We start from the raw sequence: 24,301 nt of genomic DNA on the forward strand, positions 1-24,301 counted from the left end.
TGAGTCTTCTTGGGTATGACTCTACAAGCTTGGCACACCTGTATTCTTCTCTGCAGATCCTCTCAAGTGCTGTCAGGTTGGATGGAGGAGGGGGGTGTCACTGCACAGCTATTTTCAGATCTCTCCAGAGATGTTCGATTAGGTTCAACTCCAGGCTCTGGCTGGGCCACTCAATGACATTGAGAGAGCAGGTTTTCATCAAGGATCTCTCTGCTCCGTTCATCTATCCCTCAATCCTGACTAGTCTCGCAGTCTCTGCTGCTGAAAAACATCCCCACAGCATGATGCTGCCACCACCATGCTTCACCATAGGGATGGTATTGGCCAGGTAATGAGTGGTGCCTGGTTTCTTCCAGACATGACACTTGGCATTCAGGCCAAATAGTTCAATATTGGTTTCATCAGACCAGAGAATCTTGTTTCTCATTGTCTGACAGTCTTTTAGGTGCCTTTTGGCAAACTCCAAGCGGGCTGTCATGGTCCTTTTACTGAGGAGTGGCTTCCATCTGGCCACTCTACCATAAAGGCCTGAATGGTCGAGTGCTGCATAGATGGTTGTCCTTCTGGAAGGTTCTGCCATCTCCACAGAGGAACTCTGGAGCTCTGTCAAAGTGACCATCGGGTTCTTGGTCACTTCCCTGATCAAGGCTCTTCTCCCCCGATTGTGCAGTTTGGCTGGGCGGCCAGCTCTAGGAAGAGTCTTGGTGGTTCCAAACGTCTTCCATTTAAGAATGATAGAGGCCACTGTGTTCTTGGGGACCTTCAATGCGGCAGACATGTTTTGGTTCCCCAGATCTGTGCCTCGACACAATCCTGACTATGGACAATTCCTTCGACCTCATGGCTTGTTTTTTTGCACTGTCAACTGTGGGATCTTATGTAGACAGGTGTGTGTCTAATCAATTGAATTGACCACAAGTGGACTCCAATCAAGTTGTAGAAACATCTCAATGGAGGTCAATGGAAACAGGATGCACCTGAGCTCAATTTCGAGTCTCATAGCAAAGGGTCTGAATACTTATGTAAATAAGGAATTTTTGTTTTTTATTTGTAATATATTAGCAAAGATTATTAAAAGCCTGTTTTCAGTTTGTCATTATGGTTTATGTTGTGTAGATTTATGAGATTTTTTCTTCTTCATCCATTTTAGAATAAGGCTATCTATAAAAACTGAAGGGGTCTGAATGCTTTCCAAATGCATTGTATATGCCTCATCACAATTTCGGAGAGCTACAGATAGTTCCTTAGACTTCATGGTATAGTTTTGCTCTGACATGTACTGTCAACTGTGGGACCTTATATAGATAGGCGTGTATTTCTTTCTAAATCATGTCTGAACGATTGGCCATAGCTGGACTCCAATCTAGTTGTCGTGACATCTCAAGGATGATCAAAGACAATTTGATGCACCTGAGCTCAATTTGGAGTGTGATAGCAAAGGAGTATGAATTAGATATTTCAGTTTTACATTTTCAATACATTTTCCTACATGTCTAAAAACTCGTGTTCACTTTATTATGGTGTACAGTGTGTAGATGGGTGAGAAAAAAATATATTGAATCAATTTTGAATTCAGGTGGTAACACAACAAAATGTGGAATAAGTCATTGTGTATGAATAGTTTTTGAAAGTAATGTATTATGCTGTGTTGTATCAAGTGTTTTACTGTACATATGATGTGTTGCGTGGCTCTCTGACTCTGCAGATAGGATTCTGGTCTTATATATTCTACTAGATGCTGCTGTCAGAGAGGAGTCTCTGAGGATCGTATAACAGCCTGCAGTTCTTAGTCAGATCACACTTTGGCCATGTTGATGTTGCCTACGTTTCCCTCTGGTTGTAAAATGCAACGAGAAAGAAGTCTTTATTCCATTTTTCCTCACAGGATCTGTAACATGTGTAAGTATAATATTTGATTCACATGACTCCTGGATATTTCAGATGCATTACACAGCCTATACCTTAACAAAAATATAATGAAATGTAATATACAGATATACGGTATAATGTGCATTATAGACGTGGGTGTCACGGAGTGACAGTAAAAGGGAGTTCAGTTTTTTTTAAAGCAAGCACTTCTCTCCATTATTTTCTCTGTCAATTTCACACGATTCAATTAATAAAGACTACAATCGTTTTAGATTTCCCTGTAATCCAGGGTTCGAGATTTTTTTTAAATCCAGTTCGACATATTTAAGGAGTATTTGGTACGGCAGGTAGCCTAGTGGTTAGACCGTTGGCCTAGTAACCGAAAGGTTGCTAAGATCAAATCCCCAAGCTGACAGGTTAAGGATTTTGTCGTTCTGCCCCTGAACATCGCCTAGTTTAAAAAAAGGTAAAATATAAGATTTAAGTTTTTAAAAATTGCTTGGCAAATTAGTATATGTGTTAAAATGTGAAAGTTATTTATTATGAATTTTACCATTTACAATATAAAGATATAAATAATATCAACATTCGTGATGAACACATGTTCTGGTATAGACTATACTCGAGGCAATTTAACGAAAATGTTAACAGAATCTCTCTATTGTCTTCTTTCCCTCTCGTTCTCGTTTTATAGCATTTACATTCCACACATTATGTAGGCCAAGGCTATGTTACTAGCCAGAAATAATAAGTCAAAAAGAGAGCTATGTTACTAGCCAGAATTAATAAGTCAAAAAGAGAGCTATGTTACTAGCCAGAATTAAAAAGTCAGAAATATAATCGCACATTTAACATAAATTATATGATCGTTAAATATATGTAGCCCACTCCAAGTTTTCCTCAATTGTGTAAGAGACCAAGAAGCAGAACACTCACTTTCACTTGCAGATGAATCATTTTCAAGACTTTTCGTTGACATATTACAAGTTTGATGACAATTAGCCCTATAATTGCTTATGTGAGGATTCAATCAAGAAATGAAATGGAAACAAATTTTTATTTGGTCTGCCATTGTGTTGCACATCGTTTTGAGAAACTCTATTTTTGAACACGTTTGGATCAACGTGTTTAACAGTACGAAATTCAATTGGAATAATATCATGTATTTTTGTATCAAATGTGAGAATGTAATATACATCATTTATATTCCAAATATGGCAAAACAAGGGGCTAATCATATTATAGGGCTACATTTTATACACCACTTTTACAGGTCTAAGGTAAGGTATGAAATAATATGATTGATTAAGACAATGATGTATAACCATGTTGTAGGCCTATACATTATATTCACACCTCGTTTTGAGCCCCACTTATGCTCTGGGAAGAGAGCCAGACATCGCTTAAGGACGCCCCTCCGGCAGGCCTACATCAGACTGCCCAGGTATACCATTAACTATATTACTGACAGTTCAGTAAGTATTCAGAGAGTAAGCTTGAGCCTACTACGTTAATATAGCAGTGCCACGGGCACAGGAGCATTTACACAATCTAATCTAATGAGATCCATGTTTGACACAGTTTTACCCATTGATTACGTGCACCTTTCACTTAATGCACGTTATTCGATTATTTCATTGGTTGTTGTGTCACAATCTCTCATTTATAAACTGATGAAAACGCATAGGCCCTAAATAAAACAGTTTTGCAATTATTTAATAAATATAAATACATAAACTGGAACAATATAAAATGTGCATAAATAGAGACGAAATAGGAAATTCACTTTTTTGTGTCTGGTTCTCGATTGCAAACTATAGAGATTCATTGGAAACACGTGGCGCTGTCCTCTCAGCACTTCAAATCCATAGGCTAAATTAGTCAAACTGACACATGCAATGGTATTGCCAATAATCTCCTCTTTCTCCCGATAGGCCTAGGCTACAATAAAGGTTTTGCTGGTTAAGTAATATTTGTGTTTCAATATTTCATTCAAACTTATTGCAAACAATGAGATGTACCTTAATTAAAGGTATGAGGAACAAATTGTGAAGGAAGATTCAATGACGTCTCTTTTCTCAAACGATGTAATAAAATAGGCCAAGATACAAATTCTCTGCCATGAAAGGTAGACCATTTGAGCTATATTCTTGACATCCATCAGAGACTGGATTTTACAGAATGAAATGTTTCTTCTCCATGCCTGAAGGTGTCACTCTTTCCAGCCTTCTCTCAATTATTCCTGCATCTGATTAGACTGCATTGCTGAGAACACTTCACTGAAGCTCTCTCTCTGGTACACATATTATCCTCTCAGACCAGCTTTCTGCATCAGGTTTTCTGCAGCATGTTATCCTTATTCTAATTCACACCTATCTTTGAATAGCTGTTTCAGTTCAGTTGCACTTCAGTATTGAATGTGAGATGAGTGATTATGATCAGAGTGACACCAGTCTGATCCTTTTAACATTCTAATTTGGATTAGCTATAAACCGCTCAGTGGTTGGGGAACCAATTGATTATGTGGAGGCCCAACTTCTTTAGGAAGAGAAAGGGACCCCTGTTGTCTTATACCAGCTCCTCAGACTCCTCCAACTTCCAAGTCCAGGGGCCTATAAATTGGATGAGGGGTACCCGGATTGGGGGGCGAGGCATGCCTTAAACAAACTGCCGTACCCCCGGTCTGAATAAATGGGGGGTGGGGGTGTCTAGAAGGGGGTTGTAGGATACATTAAATCAGCCTGATTAGAATTTTAGGCATGGTTCAGGCCTGACATAGCAAGCGGGCAGCTCTTGAGTGATACTATTCACATCCCAGGAGAGAGGTCAATGGGTCAGAGAAGTTCACAGGACCCATCCCTATTCTCATGCTAACAGTTCATATACACAGACTTAATGCTCACTGGCTAGAAGGACATAAACTATTCCTATTCCTATCTGCTCACTGTGAAACTTACTCCAGCGCCCACTGACTGCTGAATTGGAATGTCTAGCAACTTGTTAGTGAGTTTCCCTCTATCTTTCACTCCTCAAACTAGCCTACAACTGCAATAGCCTACTGGCTGACTCTTCTGGTTGTGTTTCCTTTTTTTTGTTTACTACTTGCCATATAAAAAATAGAAACTTATTTCCTTTTCACAAAAGAACATGATTTTGCAAATGCGTTGCAGTATATTCTGACACTGCATTTATCTTGGTCTTAAAAAATATGGAAAAAATTGGCTTTTTGTATATGAACACAATGTAATTATGACATTGTGAAATCGCCAAAAAGCAATCAGAAATCTTCTTTTGTAGTTACTACAGTATTACTACAGATTACTACATATTTTGCCTGAAATCTGCCTGAAATACTGTGTGGTAAATATCCCAGTAAAACCACCCTGTAAAACAACCCATTATTGTTCCCTCCAATAGTCTCCTGATTGTGGTGAATAGGCTGTAACCACTAGTTAATTTAGTTAGTTAATCACCATATAGTGTTTGTTAAAGCCTGGTCATCAAGGACCTCCCCAAGCCTCTGCCTGTCCATCTCAGCCAAGAGGTCACTGGGGAATAGCCAGAAATAGACACTTAATTACTGGCACTTCACCTCTGGCTGTGACCCCTGACCTTGGTATCACATGATTGTCCTTTGGGCGACTGTCCAGAGCATGACCTCTTGACCCTAAACTCCAACCGCCTTAATGCCATTACCAACAGGTCCATGTGCCTCGGACCCACTTTGGTCTCATCAAAGAGGATGCTTCTACTACCTCAAGCTGCTAATTTAACAGACTCAATAATAACAAAGGTGGTGGAGAGTAGGCCTGCATTACAATAAATCAATAAAAATCAAATGAAATTATAATCATTTCTACAGCATTTTACTTCAGTGTTTTCCTTTGTTGTCCAGTCAAACGTGACAACTGTCGTCCACTTGCGATCTACAATATAAACCACAATATTCATGATGAAGAGACCTTGCTGCCTTATATTTCAGGACATATTTTAATGTAAAATGCATGTGAAATATCACAGCCAACGCACAATTTGTAAGACTACTTGCACAATTGTGTACATTCTGTCTTTGGGGTTGCAAGAAAACACCATATGATTTATCAATTTAAACATTTTATGTTTTGTTAATGCAAAATATACATAATAATAATAGTTTATAACAGTGGATTACTGTTCTGTAATTCTATTACATTTCATTGTGTCAGTCTTTTCACTCCACCAAAACAGCACTATTTGGACTGTTTTCCAGCATGAATTAAACAATTTCCTTGACAACTTTGTAAGTGTTAGCATCAATACCAATGATAAGCATTCATTTAGTTATATTTACTACTTTTTGTCTGTCACATCAAACATGTTTTGATTATAACTACACAAAGACTGAATAATCCCTTCTTGATCTTACTTCTGTCCATCTGTTGTTGACTTTGGTCATCAGGATGGACACTGATTGAGGTCAAGGGTGAAATATTGGAGTCAATGTACGTTCCATCAAATCAGACCTACACTGTATAATCCTAAACCTGATTTGGTGTCAGAAAATGGAGTCACTAATCAAGTCTATCAAGTCTGGAAATAGGAATAGCCTCTAATAGTTTAAACAACTCCATCAAAACAAGTCTAACTTCAGATTTAACCTCCTTCAGAAATAACTGCGTTAAATATGGGAATATTCGATTGTATTATATTTACTAATTGACGTACATTTTATGTTCCTGAGGCCACCATTGTTTCTCACTCCCACCTGCATAAATTAGTTTGTTATATGAAAAAGTGGGAGCTGTATCCCAACCCATGGTGCTGTCCAAGGTACTGATACAAGAGGATTAAATGATAAATTGTTTGCTTTGCACTATGGCCAGCTCCAAAGAGGTGGGTTTCTCTCAGCATGGTAGCCTATATTAAAATTGTTTTAATCACCCATACCCCTGTGCTACTTTTCTCATTCTAGTTTGAGGCAGGTGTCCTTAGGCCCACTCCCCACCCAAAGTGTTCTTTTGGTTCTCCACATTTACTATCCCTTTAAAAATTTATGAACATGAAGCAAGACACAAATGATCATTGTACATCATTTAATTGACAACAATGTGGAATCACTTTCTTCAGGGTTTGTAAAGAGCAATGCCACACATGCACACACACACACACACACACACACACACACACACACACACACACACACACACACACACACACACACACACACTCACACTCACACACACACACACACACACACTCACACACACACACACACACACACACACACACACACACACACACACACACACACACACACACACACACACACACACACACACACACACACACACACACACACACACACACACACACACACAGCAGTTTGAATGTCACTTGTGACTTGAGAACATAAGTGTGTTTATGTTTTTCATTATTATTATTACATTGAATCAGTGAAAGAACAACAAATTCAAGGAAGAGTGAATGTGTGAATGTATTCCATGAAAAAATATCAGGTTTCTCCAGTATTTTCTAGTCTCTTGGGATTTTTGCCAAAGTATATTTTAAGCATCCTCTTGCATAATCTTCCATAGTCTTCCCTCTAGCTTGTTGTGGTCCTCTGGTTCTGTGAACAGTGTGGGCTACTGTAGCTCCTCATGCCAGATGTATAAACTGACTATGACAGTGACAGAGATGGTTTTAACTGTCTAATGGTTGTTTGGTCCATACCAGGATCCCCAATAGGGTATGCAGAATCCTGACGACTCCACCTGAGAATATGACAGAAATAATTATTAAGAACACGCACATACACTATACAGTAAAAGTCAAAAGTTTGAACAAACCTACTCATTCAAGGGTTTTTCTCTATTTTTACAATTTTTCTACATTGTAGAATAATAGTGAAGACATCAAAACTATGAAATAACACATATGGAATCATGTAGTAACCAAAAAAGTGTCAATCTAATCAAAAAATGCTTTATATTTGAGATTCTTCAAAGTAGCCATCCTTTGCCTTAATGACAGCATTGCACACTTTTAGGATTCTCTCAACCAGCTTCATGATGTAGTCACCTGGAATGCATTTCAATTAGCAGGTGCGCCTTGTTAAAAGTTACCTTGTGGAATTCCTTTCCTTCTTAATGTGTTTGAGCCAATCAGTTGTGTTGTTACAAGGTAGGGGTGGTATATAGAAAATAGCCCTATTTGGTAAAAGATCAAGTCCATATTATAGCAAGAACAGCTCAAATAAGCTAATTTTATCTTTATTTAACTAAAGTTAAGAACAAATTCTTATTTTCAATGACGGCCTAGGAACAGGAACAGTTAACTGCCTTGTTCAGGGGCAGAACAACAGATTTGTACCTTGTCAGCTCGGGGATTTGAACGTGCAACCTTTCGGTTACTAGTCCAACACTCTAACCACTAGGCTACCCTGCCACCGTTTGGTTGCTCTGCCTAAGAGAAACAACAGTCCATCAGTCCATCATTACTTTAAGAACATTTCAAGAACTTTGAAAGTTTCATCAAGTGCAGTCGCAAAAACCATCAAGCACTATGATTAAACTGGCTCTCATGAGGAACAGGAAAGGATGACCCAGAAATACCTCTGCTGCAGAGTTAAATGCACCTTAGATTGCACGAGCAATGGACATAAGACCGGTGGAAATCTGTCCTTTAGTCTGATGAGTCCAAATTTGACACAAAGTAGGTAAATGGATGATCTCCGCATGTGTGGTTCCCACCGTGAATCACGGCGGAGGAGGTGTGATGGTGTGGGGTGCTTTGCTGGCGACACTGTCAGTGATTTATTTAGAATTCAAGGTACACTTAACCAGCTACCACAGCATTCTGCAGCGATACGCCATCCCATCTGGTTTGGGCTTAGTGGGACTATCATTTGTTTTTCAACAGGACAATTACCCAAAACACACCACCGGGCTGTGTAAAGGGCTATTGGACCAAGAAAGAGAGTGATGGAGTGCTGCATCAGATGACCTGGCCTCCACAATCACCTGACCTCAACCCAATTGAGATGGTTTGGGATGAGTGAAGGAAAAGCAGCCATCAAGTGCTCAGTATATGTGGGAACCCCTTCAAGACTGTTGGAAAAGCATTCCTCATGAAGCTGGTTGAGAGAATGCCAAGAGTGTGCAAAGCTGTCATCAAGGACAGGGTGGCTACTTTGAAGAATCTAAAATCTAAAATATATTTTAATTTAACACGTTTTTGGTTGCTACATGATTCCATATGTGTTATTTCATAGTTGTTATGTCTTCACTATTATTCTACAATGTAGAAAATAGTTGAAAAAAAGAATAACCCTTGAATGAGTAGATGTGTCCAAACTTTTGACGGGGACTGTGTATAAAAAAGTATTTGGACACCCTTTCAAATTAGATGATTAGGCTATTTCAGCTACACCAGTTGCTGACAGGTGGATAAAATTGAGCACACAGCCATGCAATCCCCATAGACAAACATTGGCAGTAGAATGGCCTTACTGAAGAGCTCAGTGACTTTCAACATGGCACTGTCATAGGATGCCACCTTTCCAACAAGTCAGTTTGTCAAATTTCTGCCCTGCTAGAGCTGCCCCGGTCAACTGTAAGTGCTGTTTTTGTGAAGTGGAAACGTCTAGGAGCAACAAAGGCTCAGCCGTGAAGTGGTAGGCCACACAACACACTGAACGAGACTGCAGAGTGCTGAAGCAAGAAGTGCGTAAAAATAATTTGTCCTTGGTTGCAACACTCACTACCGAGTTCCAAACTGCCTCTGGATGCAACGTCAGCACAATAACTGTTCGTCGGGAGCTTCATGAAATGGGTTTCCAAGGCTGAGCAGCCGCACACAAACCTAAGATCACCATGCGCAATGCCAAGTGTCAGCTGGGGTGGTGTAAAGCGTGCCACCATTGGACCCTGGGGCAGTGGAAACGCATTCTCTCGAGTGATGAATCACGCTTCACAATCTGGCAGTCCGAGGAACGACTCTGGGTTTGGCGGTAGCCAGGAGAACGCTATCTGCCCGAATGCATAGTGCCAACTGTAAAGTTTGGTGTAGGAGGAATAATGGTGTGGGGCTGTTTTTTATGGTTCGGCTAGGCTCCTTAGTTCCAGTGAAGGGAAATATTAATACTACAGCATACAATGACATTCTAGACTATTCTGTGCTTCAACTTTGTGGAACATTTTGGAGATGGCCCTATCCTGTTTCAGCATGACAATGCCCCCGTGCAGAAAGCGAGGTCCATATAGAAATGATTTGTCAAGATCGGTGTAGAAGAACTTGACTGGCCTGCACAGAGCCCTGACCTCAACTCCATTTAACACCTTTGGGTTGAATTGGAATGCCGACTGTGAGCCAGGCCTAATTGCCCAAAATCACACATACTTTTGTCCACATACTTTTGGTCATGTAGTGTATATAATGCACACATTTTTCACAAAAAATGGGAATAGTACAAAGAGACCCAAAACAAAAACTTTTTTGATTCCACTCACTTCTTCAGTCTACCTTGTCCTCCAAAACCAGACATTGAACCCACCAATTTAACAGAACTGCAGTCCACTCTCACCCATTTAACTAACAGTACTGCAGCCCACTCTCACCCATTTAACAGAACTGCCGTCCACTCTCACCCATTTAACAGTACTGCAGTCCACTCACACCCATTTAACAGAACTGCAGCCCACTCTCACCCATTTAACAGTACTGCAGCCCACTCTCACCCATTTAACAGAACTGCAGGACATTCTAACCCATTTAACATAACTGCAGCCCACTCTCACCCATTTAACCGTACTGCAGCCCACTTTCACCCATTTAACAGAACTGCAGCCCACTTTCACCCATTTAACAGAACTGCAGCCCACTTTCACCCATTCAATAGAACTGCAGCCCACTCTCACCCATTTAACAGTACTGCAGCCTACTGTAACCCATTTAATAGAACTGCAGCCCACACATATCTGACAAACAAACAGCATTATGAACAACAATATCTGGAATAGTTTCCATATTGGCAAGCTAATAGCAAGCTCAGATGCTTAATTAAGAAGAAAGACAACCTACGGGATTGTATTTTAAATACATTTTACTGCCTACCCGAAACACTTACACAACCCATAACAAAGCCAGATCCTTGGTCAACATGATAGCAACCTCCTTATTTACGCTACATAAACATAATTTATCTTTATCTTTTATTCATTTTAGACACTTCCAGACATTTATTCAAATCTGAAATGCAAACTGAAATGCACTGAAACGCAAACAGTATTTTCCCCCCTTTCTGCAAATAGGCCCTGCATGCACTGTATTGCATGTTGTTCCTCTCCATTTTAACTGTGTATACATGGAGCTCTGTAGGCTTTAATCACTTCAGGGAGCCGGCCCAGACTCTTTCTCTGTCAATGTTCATCCACTCCCCCATTCAAACAGTCCCTTTCTGTCTCCAACCCCACAATGCAGGGTTTGTCCTTGCTCTCTTTGTCCACCTCTGACTATATTTTTTGACTGCTCCCTCTCGTCAGACAGCATGCAGCATATGCAAATAGAGGCCCTTTTATTCGCCAGACCCCTCCCCTGAAGGGGAACAACCATGAAGGGGAACACACTCGCATACAAACAGAGAGAGGTGTAGAAATACATACGCAAAAAGCCTGTACATGCACTTACAGAAACACACACACACAGACTCACAAACACAAACACTCAAACAAATAGACTGACATACCAGTTATTTTACACTGAAAAGTGAAAATTCTCTCTGGCTGGTATTACCACATCCATAAGGTGGTTCTGTAACACTAGAGTTTTATGCCATCCAAATACTTCTCAATTCAACACAACAATATAATACAATACAACAGAAGCATACTAACTCAAATATACGTAGGCAAAGCATGCAGTGAGTGGCAGAGGGAAAAGTTAGATTACAGGGTGGAAGATGTATGAATTATTTTCTATAGGGTGAGGGTGCTGAGTCTAGACAGGGATCAAAGGTGTGGGGGGGTACCCTACACAGATCTACAGAGGGGTAGACTGAGGGAGGGGCCAGAGCTATGGAGCGTAGACTGAGTATTTGGGGTTTGGGGGAAGACTGTGTGCTTATGGGGGACTAGACTGTGTGTCTGAAGTTGGGGTGGAGGTGGTGGGAGGGTAGACTGGAGTTATGGTAAGGACGTGTCTGATGAACATAAAGCAGTCCTTCCCTCAGAGCTGACATTCCAAAGCTCTGGCCCTGTGCCTTCTGTGCGTGTGCGTTTGTGTGTGTGTGTATTGGGGGGGCTGATGTGCAGCCTACTCCCACCCATTTAGACAGCTCTGACAGCTTGGCCTTTTCACGGGTGCATTGCTGAGCCAGCTGGCTTCCCTTCCTTAGCAACCTCCACAGGGGTCAAAGGGCACCCCCCCACCCCACCACCTCCAAGACCACCTCTCCCACTGGCCAGAGACCAGACAGCTTGGCAGCCATGAACTTGAGCTTGTCAAACTTGACCTATACTACAAGAATACGTTGAAACAAAAAAGCATGCGCATTGCATCACCTGACCAGACGTGGATATTTGATCTGTCAAATAATGATCAAAATCAGATAATAATCTAGAATCAGTAGCACAATGATCAAAATGGAGAAGGAATCAGTATGCAGTATCAGCAAGGACTGAGAGCTACAAATCTATACAGTGCTATACTTAACACTGAAACTGAGACTCCTCTTCCTAAGTGTTCCTCACTTGCAAATCTGCAGTATTTCTGAGGGATCGACACAATCATTACAGAACTGTAGATAGTACTATACAGTAGCTGTACATCTTCAATCAGATTAAGAACATGCAAAGAAAGAAACAGGTCACTCTCAAGACCTCCCACCACCCCACCTCCAAACTCCATCTTCCCCTAGTGTGATTATAATATGAGTACTGTATTAAAAGCTCAGTCACCTAATTCTCCTCTACTTTCATTAGAGCACAGAAGATCCCTGCTCCGGGACTCTGGGGGCAGACAGACATAATCTGAAAAGCCCTGGATGTGGAAACTTCTCCTGTGTATTCCTCTATAAGATACTTAAAGACAAGGCTTTGTGCTAGATTACTACCGACCAGAGTTGTATTAGGGAGCCCTGATGAGGCCAGCCTGACCCACATTGGACTCCCCCCCCCACACACACACACGTGAGCCAGGCTTAATATATATCACAGTGAGCCATTAAAACATTAATACTATCCACACAGCGAGAGGTGAATCCAGAGAGGTAACTTGGGAGATGTACTTATTTCATTAACTGTTTGTGGGCTACATTACTCAAGTACAGAATGGGAACTGTGGGAACACACAAGATGAGTTTATGGTATGACTCTCCCTCACTGAAATACCTCCAAACATTAAATAATACTTTATCCTAAACGCTCACACAACAGTACTACGATTCAATTAATGCAAGGCTACAATATCTCTCATTTCTTCCCTTCCTTTTCAGGACACACACAGTCATCTGTGGCGGTCACCAAAACATATACAGTCGCTCCCCTATATCAGGAGCATTCAACTCTTACCCTACGAGGTCCGGAGCCAGCTGGTTTTTGGTTCTACCTGATAATGAATTGCACCCATTTGGTGTCCCAGGTCTAAATCAGTCTCTGATGAAAAAATGCAGTGGAACTGGCTTCGAGGTCCAGAGTTGAGTTTGAGGGCCCTATATGCAAATTACATTTGTTCAGAGATTAAAGGAAAACTTTGGCTGATGTATCCATACACGGGAGGGGTAATCTTGCGGAAACTATGATCCCAAATTGTTCTTAAACCATGTCTTAGTGCCACTGACCTCTCTGACCAATCACTGATTGGACATGGCCACCATTTTGATTGAAAGCTGGGGTTTAAAATTAAAGTATTCCTCCTTACACACATCAATACTGATGTGTTATAATGAAATCACTTCAGTTCATAGGTCAACTCTCAAACTATACCACATTTGACATGTTTTGGATCACTTTGGTATTTTCTGTTATAGTTGATTTTCTGTTCAGATAGAAGTTTATGTTTTACTTCTATACCAAATTCCCATGATCTGGAACTGTAGAACAGAATGTATTTTATATGAACTAACTGTGTTCTTTCCTAAATGCAAATATGGCTTAGTGACTCATTAAAGAAAACACACAGGGGAACATTGTTTGTCTGTGAACATTGAACAGATGTGCCTGGACAGTACTGAGGCTGGGTGGGGGGTCTAAATACCTTTTGAATGCATGCATCCAGTATTTGAAAGAAAAACCTGTCTCCTTTAAATGCTAGTGTAGTGACCATGAATACATTTAGATTGCCTCACAAATCTGCCTCGGTCGCTGACTCTCTTTGGCCACTGTGCCGACGACTGTAGCATCTGTCACATAGAGCTGACCCCCCCCACCCCATCCCACCACACACACAGACACACAGACACACCCTCAATAACTCCCCCTAATTCTCCATTACTGACATGCAATTAAACGCATACAGGTCTTTTGATTGAGCTTGCGACCTCGCTGTTCCTCTGCTTACAGTAGCTTCTGCTCCACGCGGGGAGGCGGAGGGAAAGAAACATGGCCACTCACCCTATACACACTATCATGTGTCTCTCTCCTCCTCCCTCTTAGCATCCTTCAGCCTCTCCCTGCCCCTCTCTTTCCTCTCCTTTCCACCAATCTGTCTTTTACCTCTTTTCGATGAGCAACTGTCGACATTTCAAAGTGGTGTTCTATAGCTGTTTTTAGTCTGTTCAAAAGCAGATTGTCTGTTAGACATATTTTCTTCCTCTCTTTGTTTGCTATAACACAGTAATACCACTCTTATAGAAAAGCGATGAAGTGTCATCTGAGTGAATTCTCTCACTCTTTCTGTCCCCTTTATCATAGTGTCACATATGCAGTATATAAGAGAGACAGGCCTAACACAGTTACAGTATATAAAGAGCTGTGCGCATCATTCATCTGAATAAGAAGGGTAATACTTTATGGGCCGGTTTCCTGGACCTAGATTATGTCTATTCCTGGACTGAAAAGCATACTCAATGGAGAATCTCTACTAGTTCCTTTTAGTCCAGGACTAGTCATAATGCTGTTCTGGGAAACCAGCTTTGTAAATATAAATGAGAAATTCATTAAACCTGCATGATGAAGGAGATGGATGATGAGTCAGCTGTTTCAACACACCTTGCAGGTCCGCTGAAAGTACTCAGTCATTCAATACATCACTTTTCATCTACTTCAACCAAATGAACTACTATACCATTAGATTCCCTCTGATACATCCAGTGGTCTCAGTGGGTTTTCTCTATCTATACCTGGTTCCTCTGTGGAACCTGCTCCATGCACCCCAGAGATAAATAGAGAAAAATGAGGTAGAGGAGGAGAGCTTGGCAGAGAGGAAACACGTCAGATCCACTGAAACACCCCCTGCCTTTTTTTTGTCTCAGACAAACTCAGAGTTAAATCTATTTTACCACTAAAGCAACAACAAAACAATCCAGAACATAAAATACTAATAGTGATGAGTAACATTTCACCTGTAATGTGACTTATATTTCTATCATATCCCTTTGCCAGCTTGTGTATATTGTGTACATTGTTAGCGTACATACTGTATAACGGCAGTCAAATCTCCTATACGTTTGTCAAAGTATTTCCCAGTCCACAGCAATGTCCCTCTCAGTCATGCAGAGCAGACTGAATAGACTAATGAACCCAGTCAGGTGGCACTCTAGTGTGTGAACCTAACCCCACCCACCACTCCTCACACATCCAATCAACATATCAAATGCACATATTAAAACACACACCACACACACATTAAACCCAGTCGCTCACAAGACTCTCCTGATCGGTTAAAACATTCTAATGTCTGTGGCATCTGCTCATAGTCTAGTCTGGAGGGCCTTTCCCACCCTGCCCCCCGGCCCTCCAGGCCCAGGCCTCACCTCACCACCAGCCCTCACAATAGTGGGGATAGTTTTTTTTTTTTTGGGGGGGGGTGAACAGCCTTTGAGGGGGAGAGAGAGTGGGGATGAATAATAATGTGAAAACGCAGGCCTCTGTTCATTAACACACGAACGCAGGCTGCAGCTGCACACATTGGCCCTTAACGCAGACTCTCTCTCTTGGCCTCTCTGCTTTTCGCTCTCTCGCTCTCTCTCTTGCCCCATTTCAGGTTGATGCAGGAACCGCCAGGGGCACAGGGTGGCATTTATACCAGACTTAAGTCTGATTTTGGTGTGTGCTTGTGCGTGTTTGTGCGTGTGTTTTGCATGTCTGACCATCTCTGTCTGTGCACTTCATTCATAAATCAAGCCAGTTGCGCAATGTAGGCAATGCTATTTCTACAGTTTTTGTGATTATAATAGCTCCCCTACATGTCTCATCATCAATATTTGGGAGTAGAGTATACAGAAATTAGGTAGTAATTTGACAGTAAAGTATGCTCACACTGATGCATGCACACACACACCCCACATACATAAACTTGATTCTAAAAAAGATTAATATAGATTAATATGAATCAATTAATCATTTGGGAATGGCAAGTAACAGCCAAGTATGAGCATAACTTTGTAAATTGTCCTTGATGTTTGTTTGATAATCTCACACAATATCTGAATAATTATTCCATATCATTCATCATTTAATTACACAGTAGATACATGTGAGTTTGATGTGGTAAGATACTACAACTGTACTGTATAATTTGGAGCACTATATTAGTCTTCATCTGAACAAAATCGCCATGAGAAAAAAACAAATAAGATTAAGAATGAATCTTATAGAAAAATCTATTTAGCAGGTATCTGTAGTAGATTATCAATGAAACATTTGAAACCCCATTCAAAATCCCTCGTTGCAAACTATTTGCATCAAGCAAGACAACCATCAACACAACCCACACTAGACTACTTCCCGAGTGCACTAAGCCTTTCAGAACAAAATGTCCCTGCCCGTAGTCTTTTTCTAAACATTTTTTTAATCATCACTGTATGTCTAATAAATCACTATGTCTGTTTATTTCATGTAAATAACTCAAACTATTTCTTCTACTTTATTTTCCTGGGCCTCCTTTTGCCATTGAAATGATCATGTGGGTGACAGACGAGTGGCCCCCCTCTTGACAGCGAAGAGAAATGTTTTAAGTTTAAGAGTTAATTTCATGCAATCCTACACATTTTGCCATGGGGTGTAGAGAAAATCTTGCAGTTTTAAAGCAAGTTTGATGCAATTCTACATATTTTGCCATGGGGCGGAGAGAATATTTTGCAATTTTACAACACATTTCATCCAATTCTACTTATTTTGACATGAGGTGGAGAGGAATGTTTGATTTGAATATGATATCTGAGTGAGACTGATTAACAAAATAAATAGGGGCCCCCCCGGCTGATAATTTGACCATGATAACAAGTTTTGATAGCTGGCAGTTAAATTAACTTAGCAATCAAACATTTTTTTGCTAACATGGGCTAATTAATTGGTTATCAATGACTGATATAACTACAGAAAAACTGTTGATGCACAATGAAATTTAGAATTTGCACCTTGCATATTCTACTATTCTAACTCGTTGAGACCCCGACTGAGTTTTTAAAATTTACCTCACTTACCCCTTCAAAGAATGAAGAGCCATATGCATATAAAAGATGGACTGGTTATTGGTCAGATCTGATCAGATTGTGATGTCATGCTGTGGGCCAAAAATTCCATCCCATCTGAACAGGCTGAAATTCCATGATCATATTTTTCACAATTTCAGAATGTTATTTTAACGTCATAGTGTGGAAATATCTTTATTTTTTAAAGAAATCACGTTTTTGACTGCACTGCTCCTTTAAAATATTATATAACATAATCACTGTCTTCTCAGAATAGCACATCCTATTTGAGCGGGAGGAATAGGCCTTCCTTCCTCTACTGTAAAGAGTAAAAAGCCGCCAAGAGAAAATGGTAGGCTTCCTGCAATCCTCCAATCAGTGCCAGCTCATTCATTTTGTTTGCCACCCAGCCCCCTGCCTCCTTCTCCTTGCCCCAACCCCTTCTCTTTTAATTAATAGTAGAAGGCCATGTGTGATGTGGGAGGAAATAGGGAATACCCCCCCTCTCTCTCTTCACCACCCCCTAACAATTTTTCACCCCCATTCCCACTCCCACCTCTGGTACCCAACAGAGGACCATGATGCAACTCACCTCGTGTGCCAGCCCAGCCATTTTAGGTACCGCGGCAACATCTCCCAAGATGGCTCCTTTCTCTCCTCTTTCAGCACCCATCCGGCGGGGATCAGGCACAGTCTTTGTCCCCTCTCTTGTCTCCCTGTTGGCAGTACAGATGACATTAGAGGCTGGTGGGTGAAGGGGGTGGGGTGTTGGGATAGGGGTTGGCAATTTCCAGATAGTTTCATCCTCCTATTTCTCTTTTTGCGGTGATTCTGTCCCCGTTTTGTGCTCCTTGATCACACCAAGTTGTGAACAAGTCACCTGTGAAGAAAGCAGGTGGACGAGAAAAACATACACCATGATATTTGGTGATTATTACCCTTTTCAAAGCCATGGCAACTACCTCTTCAGATGATTTTTAAGAGACAAATGTGGACGCACAATTCCTCTAGTTCCTTCAAATGTTAACATATAGAGCATTTAAAAATGACACTACAGAAACCCATTCTGCTTTAATCTAATTATTTTATGACATACATCTATACACACTCTACTTACACAGATGTGCTTTTTTTTGTTGGCTGCCCGAGGAGTTGTCTGACTCATGCATTACATTGATACAGCTGGAGATGTACAGTAACAGTGTGTGACTTACATGTGCAGAACCCAGCATGCTGTTGGTCAATATCTTAACCCATTACCTGTGCATGGTGACTGATGCAAAAGGATTTAAAGCTCGTACGGATAACACATGCACGCCTCTCCCAGGAATTTCTCTCCAAGTCATCCTTATTACATCATCCACCCAAGCTAACAACACCACAATTAACGAAATCAAAGGTAATCTATATTATTGCAAGACTTTGTGATGGCGTTCAAAATGCCCTGACTATACCGTAAAGACCACACTGAGTGAAAGCTCGTTCCAGGCATGCAATGGAAAAGAACTAGGACTTTGACATAAATCCAATCTCCCTATCTGAATCAAAGCAATTAGCCCGGCCTGGGCTGACAGTGAGCCTGCTGCAGCAGGTAGTTAAAAGGGATGAATGAAAACTCATCTCACTTTAGTGCTCTCTAGGCTTTACAATCTCAGTTGCTTAATTCTCTGGCCAAAGCACACAAAGTAGGTGAAGTAGAAAGTTAAGAAGTGCAGGCCCTGTATCCTGGATGTCCCTGCCCTTGTTATTGAGAGGACACAATGTATTGGTGGAATTATGCCCAAGGTCTCAGACACTTCAATTGTAACTGCAGTCTGCAAGTGCTTTTCTTACCTATGGGTGTATTCTTAGAGTAGGCTTACCTATACCTTTCACATTTAGTTGCATTTCTAGTGTATTGCATATTCAAATAGCCTACACTGCCTAGAACACGTAGTGCTTTACTGGCAGGTTTAGCCTACCCTCTTATTTGACTATTCTTTCAAACATCCTTTAATTTTTCGTTTTCCTAATGGCTTGAATAAGGAATAGGCACACTGTAATATTTTTTTTGCCGAAATGTAAGAGATTAATTTAAGTTAGAAGGTGAGAATCGTGGCCATGGCAAAGTGCTGGCAGGGTGGTGGTTGAACGTGGCGGTTTAACTTAATACGCTGCCAGAGAGAGCAAGTTGTTTTGCATTCAGCACCATGTTCTAGAACGGGCTGAATGGATAGCTCCCGCGTAGGCAGACTCGGTGGATAATCGCCCCGAGAACACAAACTAATCCAAACACATCGAAACAGATTCATACCTCGTCAGTGACTGCGACTAATGCCACAAACCAACATCGGGCCCTAATAAGCATAGGCCTATATTCACAAATGTAATCGAGTCATGTGCTTGTTGTAATAGCTTTTATGGCAGCCTTAGCCATTATCAAAAAGGCAAAGACGTGGTATTTACTTAGATTACCTTATTCGAAAAGTTTTAAATGTAAAGAGAGGCCTGTAGTCCTTATTTGGCCACAAACATGGTCATAAGAGTATCGCACACCCTTACCACAAAGGAAACAGCCAAAAAGGCCTAGAAAAACGAACAAATGTCCTCAAGCCAGTCGAGCCGGGCATACATTAAGGAGTTCGGATAAAAGTAGGCTTACTTCTGATCATATTTTGTTTACTGAAATTAAAAAGGCAGCCATTTCAAATAAATTGTTGATTTTTTAAAATTATATTTGTAACCATAAATATTAAAAACACAATAATGTCTAACAAATTACATTGCAAGCATTGTGACAACAAAGACGTTTATTGTTTTTACAATTAACCACATGACGTGTTGCTTACCTTTAAGGTGGAACTTGGCGAAACTTGTTAGAAGGCCTAATTAGTTGTAGGTATACCCTAGGCCTTATTTCCTACCTGACCGTGAATGTGGAAGTAATTTCTACTTTCGGTTATCTAGCTTTATGACAGGTATTTAATACTCATACAGCTAGATAACCAAAGACAGAAACCGACCTCCGGTTTACATGCATTTTCGAAGACTACTTTGTCTTGCTGCCTCGTACTCATGACCGATTGGTGAGCGGTAGTGATGACGTGCTTCATCCGACACCTTGAGAGAGGAAGGAATGATAGATATGATTTAAATTTGTTATGACCATATTAAATGTCCTTTTACCAATGACGGCCGAAAATAAGTGGGGAAAATATTCTATTATATTCTAGAGATGTCCATATATTCTATTCGGAGATGTTCATGTGGCGTGAGGACAGGACACTGACAGCGAGTCATCAAATTCATTTTTAAAGGACAAATAAGGACAAGATAGACCTGAATAAACATTGACTATAAGTGAGTGGCGTTTATACAGTTAGGCCTGTTATTACAATATATAGCACCATCTTTCAGGCTATGGCAACAAAAAGGCCTACACTGATTGGCCTTATCATTGATAGGCATAGGCCTATCATTCGATTATATTTAGTTTTCTAATCATTATTAGGAAGTTCATCAACAGGTAGGCTAGAAAACGTATAGGGTTACACTCGATGTGAGTTAAAAAATGTGATTGCCTTTAATTGAAGGGGGAAAATATATATCCAAACAAACTCAGTTCGAACAAAGTGGCTAATTTATTGTTCTACGATCAAGACAGTTTGTATAATGTGCGCATGGGACTTGGTTATGTTGGGCCTATATATAAATTATCTGTCGCCCGAATTAAATTAATCAAGTGTCTTATCTTAATTTAGAAGATATCGCCACAGCATTGTGGAGATTTTGGAGATGTTTCCTTGTCAAATCTTTTCATTTATCTCAGAGACAGAAAAAACATTTCCTGGTGTGTCTAGTATCAAATCATAGTCTAGTAAAGTAGCCTGCGTTATATCTTGAAAATGATAATTGTATTCTTAGTAAGTAATTCAGTAAATGTGATGTTACGAGTGTTGATTAATTGGCATGAGAGGATAGCGCCAACAGGTCCTCTCCAACAGGTGCTTTGTTACATTTCATTAGGCTAATATCAATGGACAATGCTTACACAGAAATAAACTATTAAACTTCCAATGAAAATAGGCAATATGACTCAAAGAGATGTGAATAGCTTACATTTGATTTACTAAATGACTTATTAGTTGTGTATGGGTGTAGGCTGCATAGGGCCTACTGATTTTGTTTGCATTTGGACAGTTATTTTCCTTCTATCCACTAATATACAATTTACTGAACAACAACCAAACTTAAGAGTTCATTGTCTGTAATCAAACTAACTAAATGTGAATAAAGACAATCAAAAGCAGACCTAGGCTCACAAGTTCTTCCTAGTCGCAATACGAACCATTGTTTGTTTTGTATTTTAAGAACAACAACACTATTAGACTTAGTGAAAAGTATTTTTAAAGACTGAATGATTTGTCTATATGTCACGGTTTAGAAGTTTAGCATATTTAGAGGATGACTTGGACGTGAAACTGAATTTGAGATAGCGCGGCTATAACGCATGATATGGAGAATATATCGTGTAGGACTCGGCCCTCATGCTGTCTTCAGTTCAAGCACGTTCCGATTTACAAACCACCGACCCGTTTACAAACATACAAGATAGAAAAGAAGGACTATGCTATATAATAGACCATAATTCAAACGCTAGTAATATGATTGTCGAGTTGCCTTTGTGTGCCCCTAGGCCTGGTCACTTTTATTGAGAGTTCTTGCCAATGACCTAGTTCTGAATCAAGGGCTATATTCACATCAAAAGCAAGGCTATAGCCTGGATAGGAAAATCACAGTATTCTAATCTATTAGTCTACTAAAAATTGCACAGTACATTGTTAGAACACTTCCGACAAGAATGTCGGCTACTTTTCTATTCGATGTAAATAAATAACATATGCCCCCAATATATTATAATGTACCCGATGCCAGAAGCGCACGCCCATTTATAACCAATGCACAACAAAAATCCGATAATTGTAAGTAAAAGGTGACCACCAGCAAACCAGACACATCCAAGGCAGCAGGCAGACCATGGACATGACGAGAGAACAGATTCCTTGAAAGGTGCAATCCATCCTTATCTAAGATACCCTGTCTGTTTGCAGTGATGCCGCTATAGCTTACTTGTGTTTAAGTCCTAGATTAAGAACTATATTTTTTGAATCCCCATTTTTCAGTCTTCCGTTCTATCTTTCCCTCCACGTGCGTATGCTATGTCTAGTTAACTCTCGCTCTCGCTCCTCATCTGTCCGACCTATCATTGCATTAATACGCACCGTCTTCTCCCCCTAGTCCGTCTCCTTCCCTAGTCCTCCGAGCTCTAGCCTACTCACTTCGTGCGCGCATTCTCTGGTGACAATTTTTGCACACCGTGACGCCATTCCAGTGGCAGGTTGTTGTATGTCCAATCACAGAACCCGATGAAAACGAAGGTTTTTGTATGTGCGCATGTGTTGGTAAGGTGCATGGGGTTGGGAGTCCTTTTGTAAATGTCTTATTAACAACCATTGAGTATCTCCATTGTCAAATCAGTGCAAATTGCTACACAGTTCGGAATCCAAATGTGCCAGTTTTTGACGCGTTATTCTTATTCTTCATATGCATATGCAAACTATGAGTTATATTTGGTGATGTCCAGTTATGCCCGCATACAACTAACGTAGGCTAATATGGCTCATGTTTACTCGTTAAATGTAGGCTATTACGCAGAAACAAAACTAGAGAGGAATGTATACGTTTCACTTGATAGCCTTTACTAATTTACGCATTGGCCTAATTGGTGCGTAAAAGGCGACTCTTTATCCAGCCACATTAATTATGGCAACGTACACGTAGGTTCTTGAATCATGTCATAGTAGCCTATAAAATTAAATATAACTGCTTGTCTGAATAATGACTGAAACTCAATTCCTACAAGGGAGTCTGTATTTGTTTCAAATCAAATCAAATCACATTTTATTTGTCACGTGCTCCGAATACAACAAGTGTAGACCTTACAGTGAAATGCTTACTTACAAGCCCTTAACCAACGGTGCAGTTATTAAGTAAAAAATAGGTATTAGGTAAACAATAGATAAGCAAAAAAATAAATGTAAAAAACGGTTAAAAATATAACAGTAAGGAGGCTATATACAGGTGGTACTGGTACAGAGTCAATGTGCAGGTGCACCGGTTAGTCGGGCTATTTGAGGTAATATGTACATATAGGGTTAGTTAAAGTGCCTATTTATGGATGACAAACAGAGAGTAGCAGCTGCCTCAAAGAGGGGTTGGGGGGTGGCTGGAGGGTGGGGGGGGGTGGCTGGAGTCTATGACTGGGGTGGCTGGAGTCTTTGACAATTTTTAGGGCCTTCCTTTGACACCGCCTGGTATAGAGGTCCTGGATGGCAGGCAGCTTAGCCTCAGTGATGTACTGGGCCGTACGCACTACCCTCTGTATAGTGCCTTGCGGTCGGAGTCTGAGCAGCTGCCGTACCAGGCAGTGTTGCAACCAGGACGCTCTTAATGTTGCAGCTGTAGTACCTTTTGAGGATCTGAGGACCCATGACAAATCTTTTAAGTTACCTGAGGTGGCATAGGCTTTGTCGTGCCCTCTTCACGACTGTCTTGGTGTGTTTGGACCACTCTAGTTTGTTGGTGTTGTGGACACCAAAGAACTTGAAGCTCTCAACCTGCTCCACTACAGCCCCGTTGATGAGAATGAGGGCGTGCTCAGTCCTCATTTCCATGTAGTCCACAATCATCTCCTTTGTCTTGATTACGTTGAGGGAGAGGTTGTTATTCTGGCACCACCCAGCCAGGTCTCTGACCTCCTCCCTATAGGCTGTCTCGTCGTTGTCAGTG

At 40.7% G+C, this 24,301-nt stretch overlaps 1 long non-coding RNA gene across 2 annotated transcripts; it reads right to left on the reverse strand.

Annotated features, from left to right (window-relative positions):
* Nucleotides 1-7,179: 7,179 nt before the first annotated feature.
* Nucleotides 7,180-22,774, reverse strand: LOC112245422. 2 transcript variants are annotated; one of them, XR_002952734.2, is made up of 3 exons: nucleotides 22,735-22,774; nucleotides 18,066-18,189; nucleotides 7,180-7,619 (listed from the first exon to the last, which is right to left on the reverse strand). It is a non-coding gene; the product is annotated as an uncharacterized LOC112245422 (long non-coding RNA). The 2 variants fall into 2 exon arrangements; XR_002952733.2 differs by lacking the exon at nucleotides 22,735-22,774 and adding an exon at nucleotides 20,302-20,439.
* Between the last annotated feature and the right edge of the window lie 1,527 nt (nucleotides 22,775-24,301).

This window comes from Oncorhynchus tshawytscha, linkage group LG06 (assembly GCF_018296145.1).
Source record: "Oncorhynchus tshawytscha isolate Ot180627B linkage group LG06, Otsh_v2.0, whole genome shotgun sequence".
Taxonomy (NCBI): domain Eukaryota; kingdom Metazoa; phylum Chordata; class Actinopteri; order Salmoniformes; family Salmonidae; genus Oncorhynchus; species Oncorhynchus tshawytscha.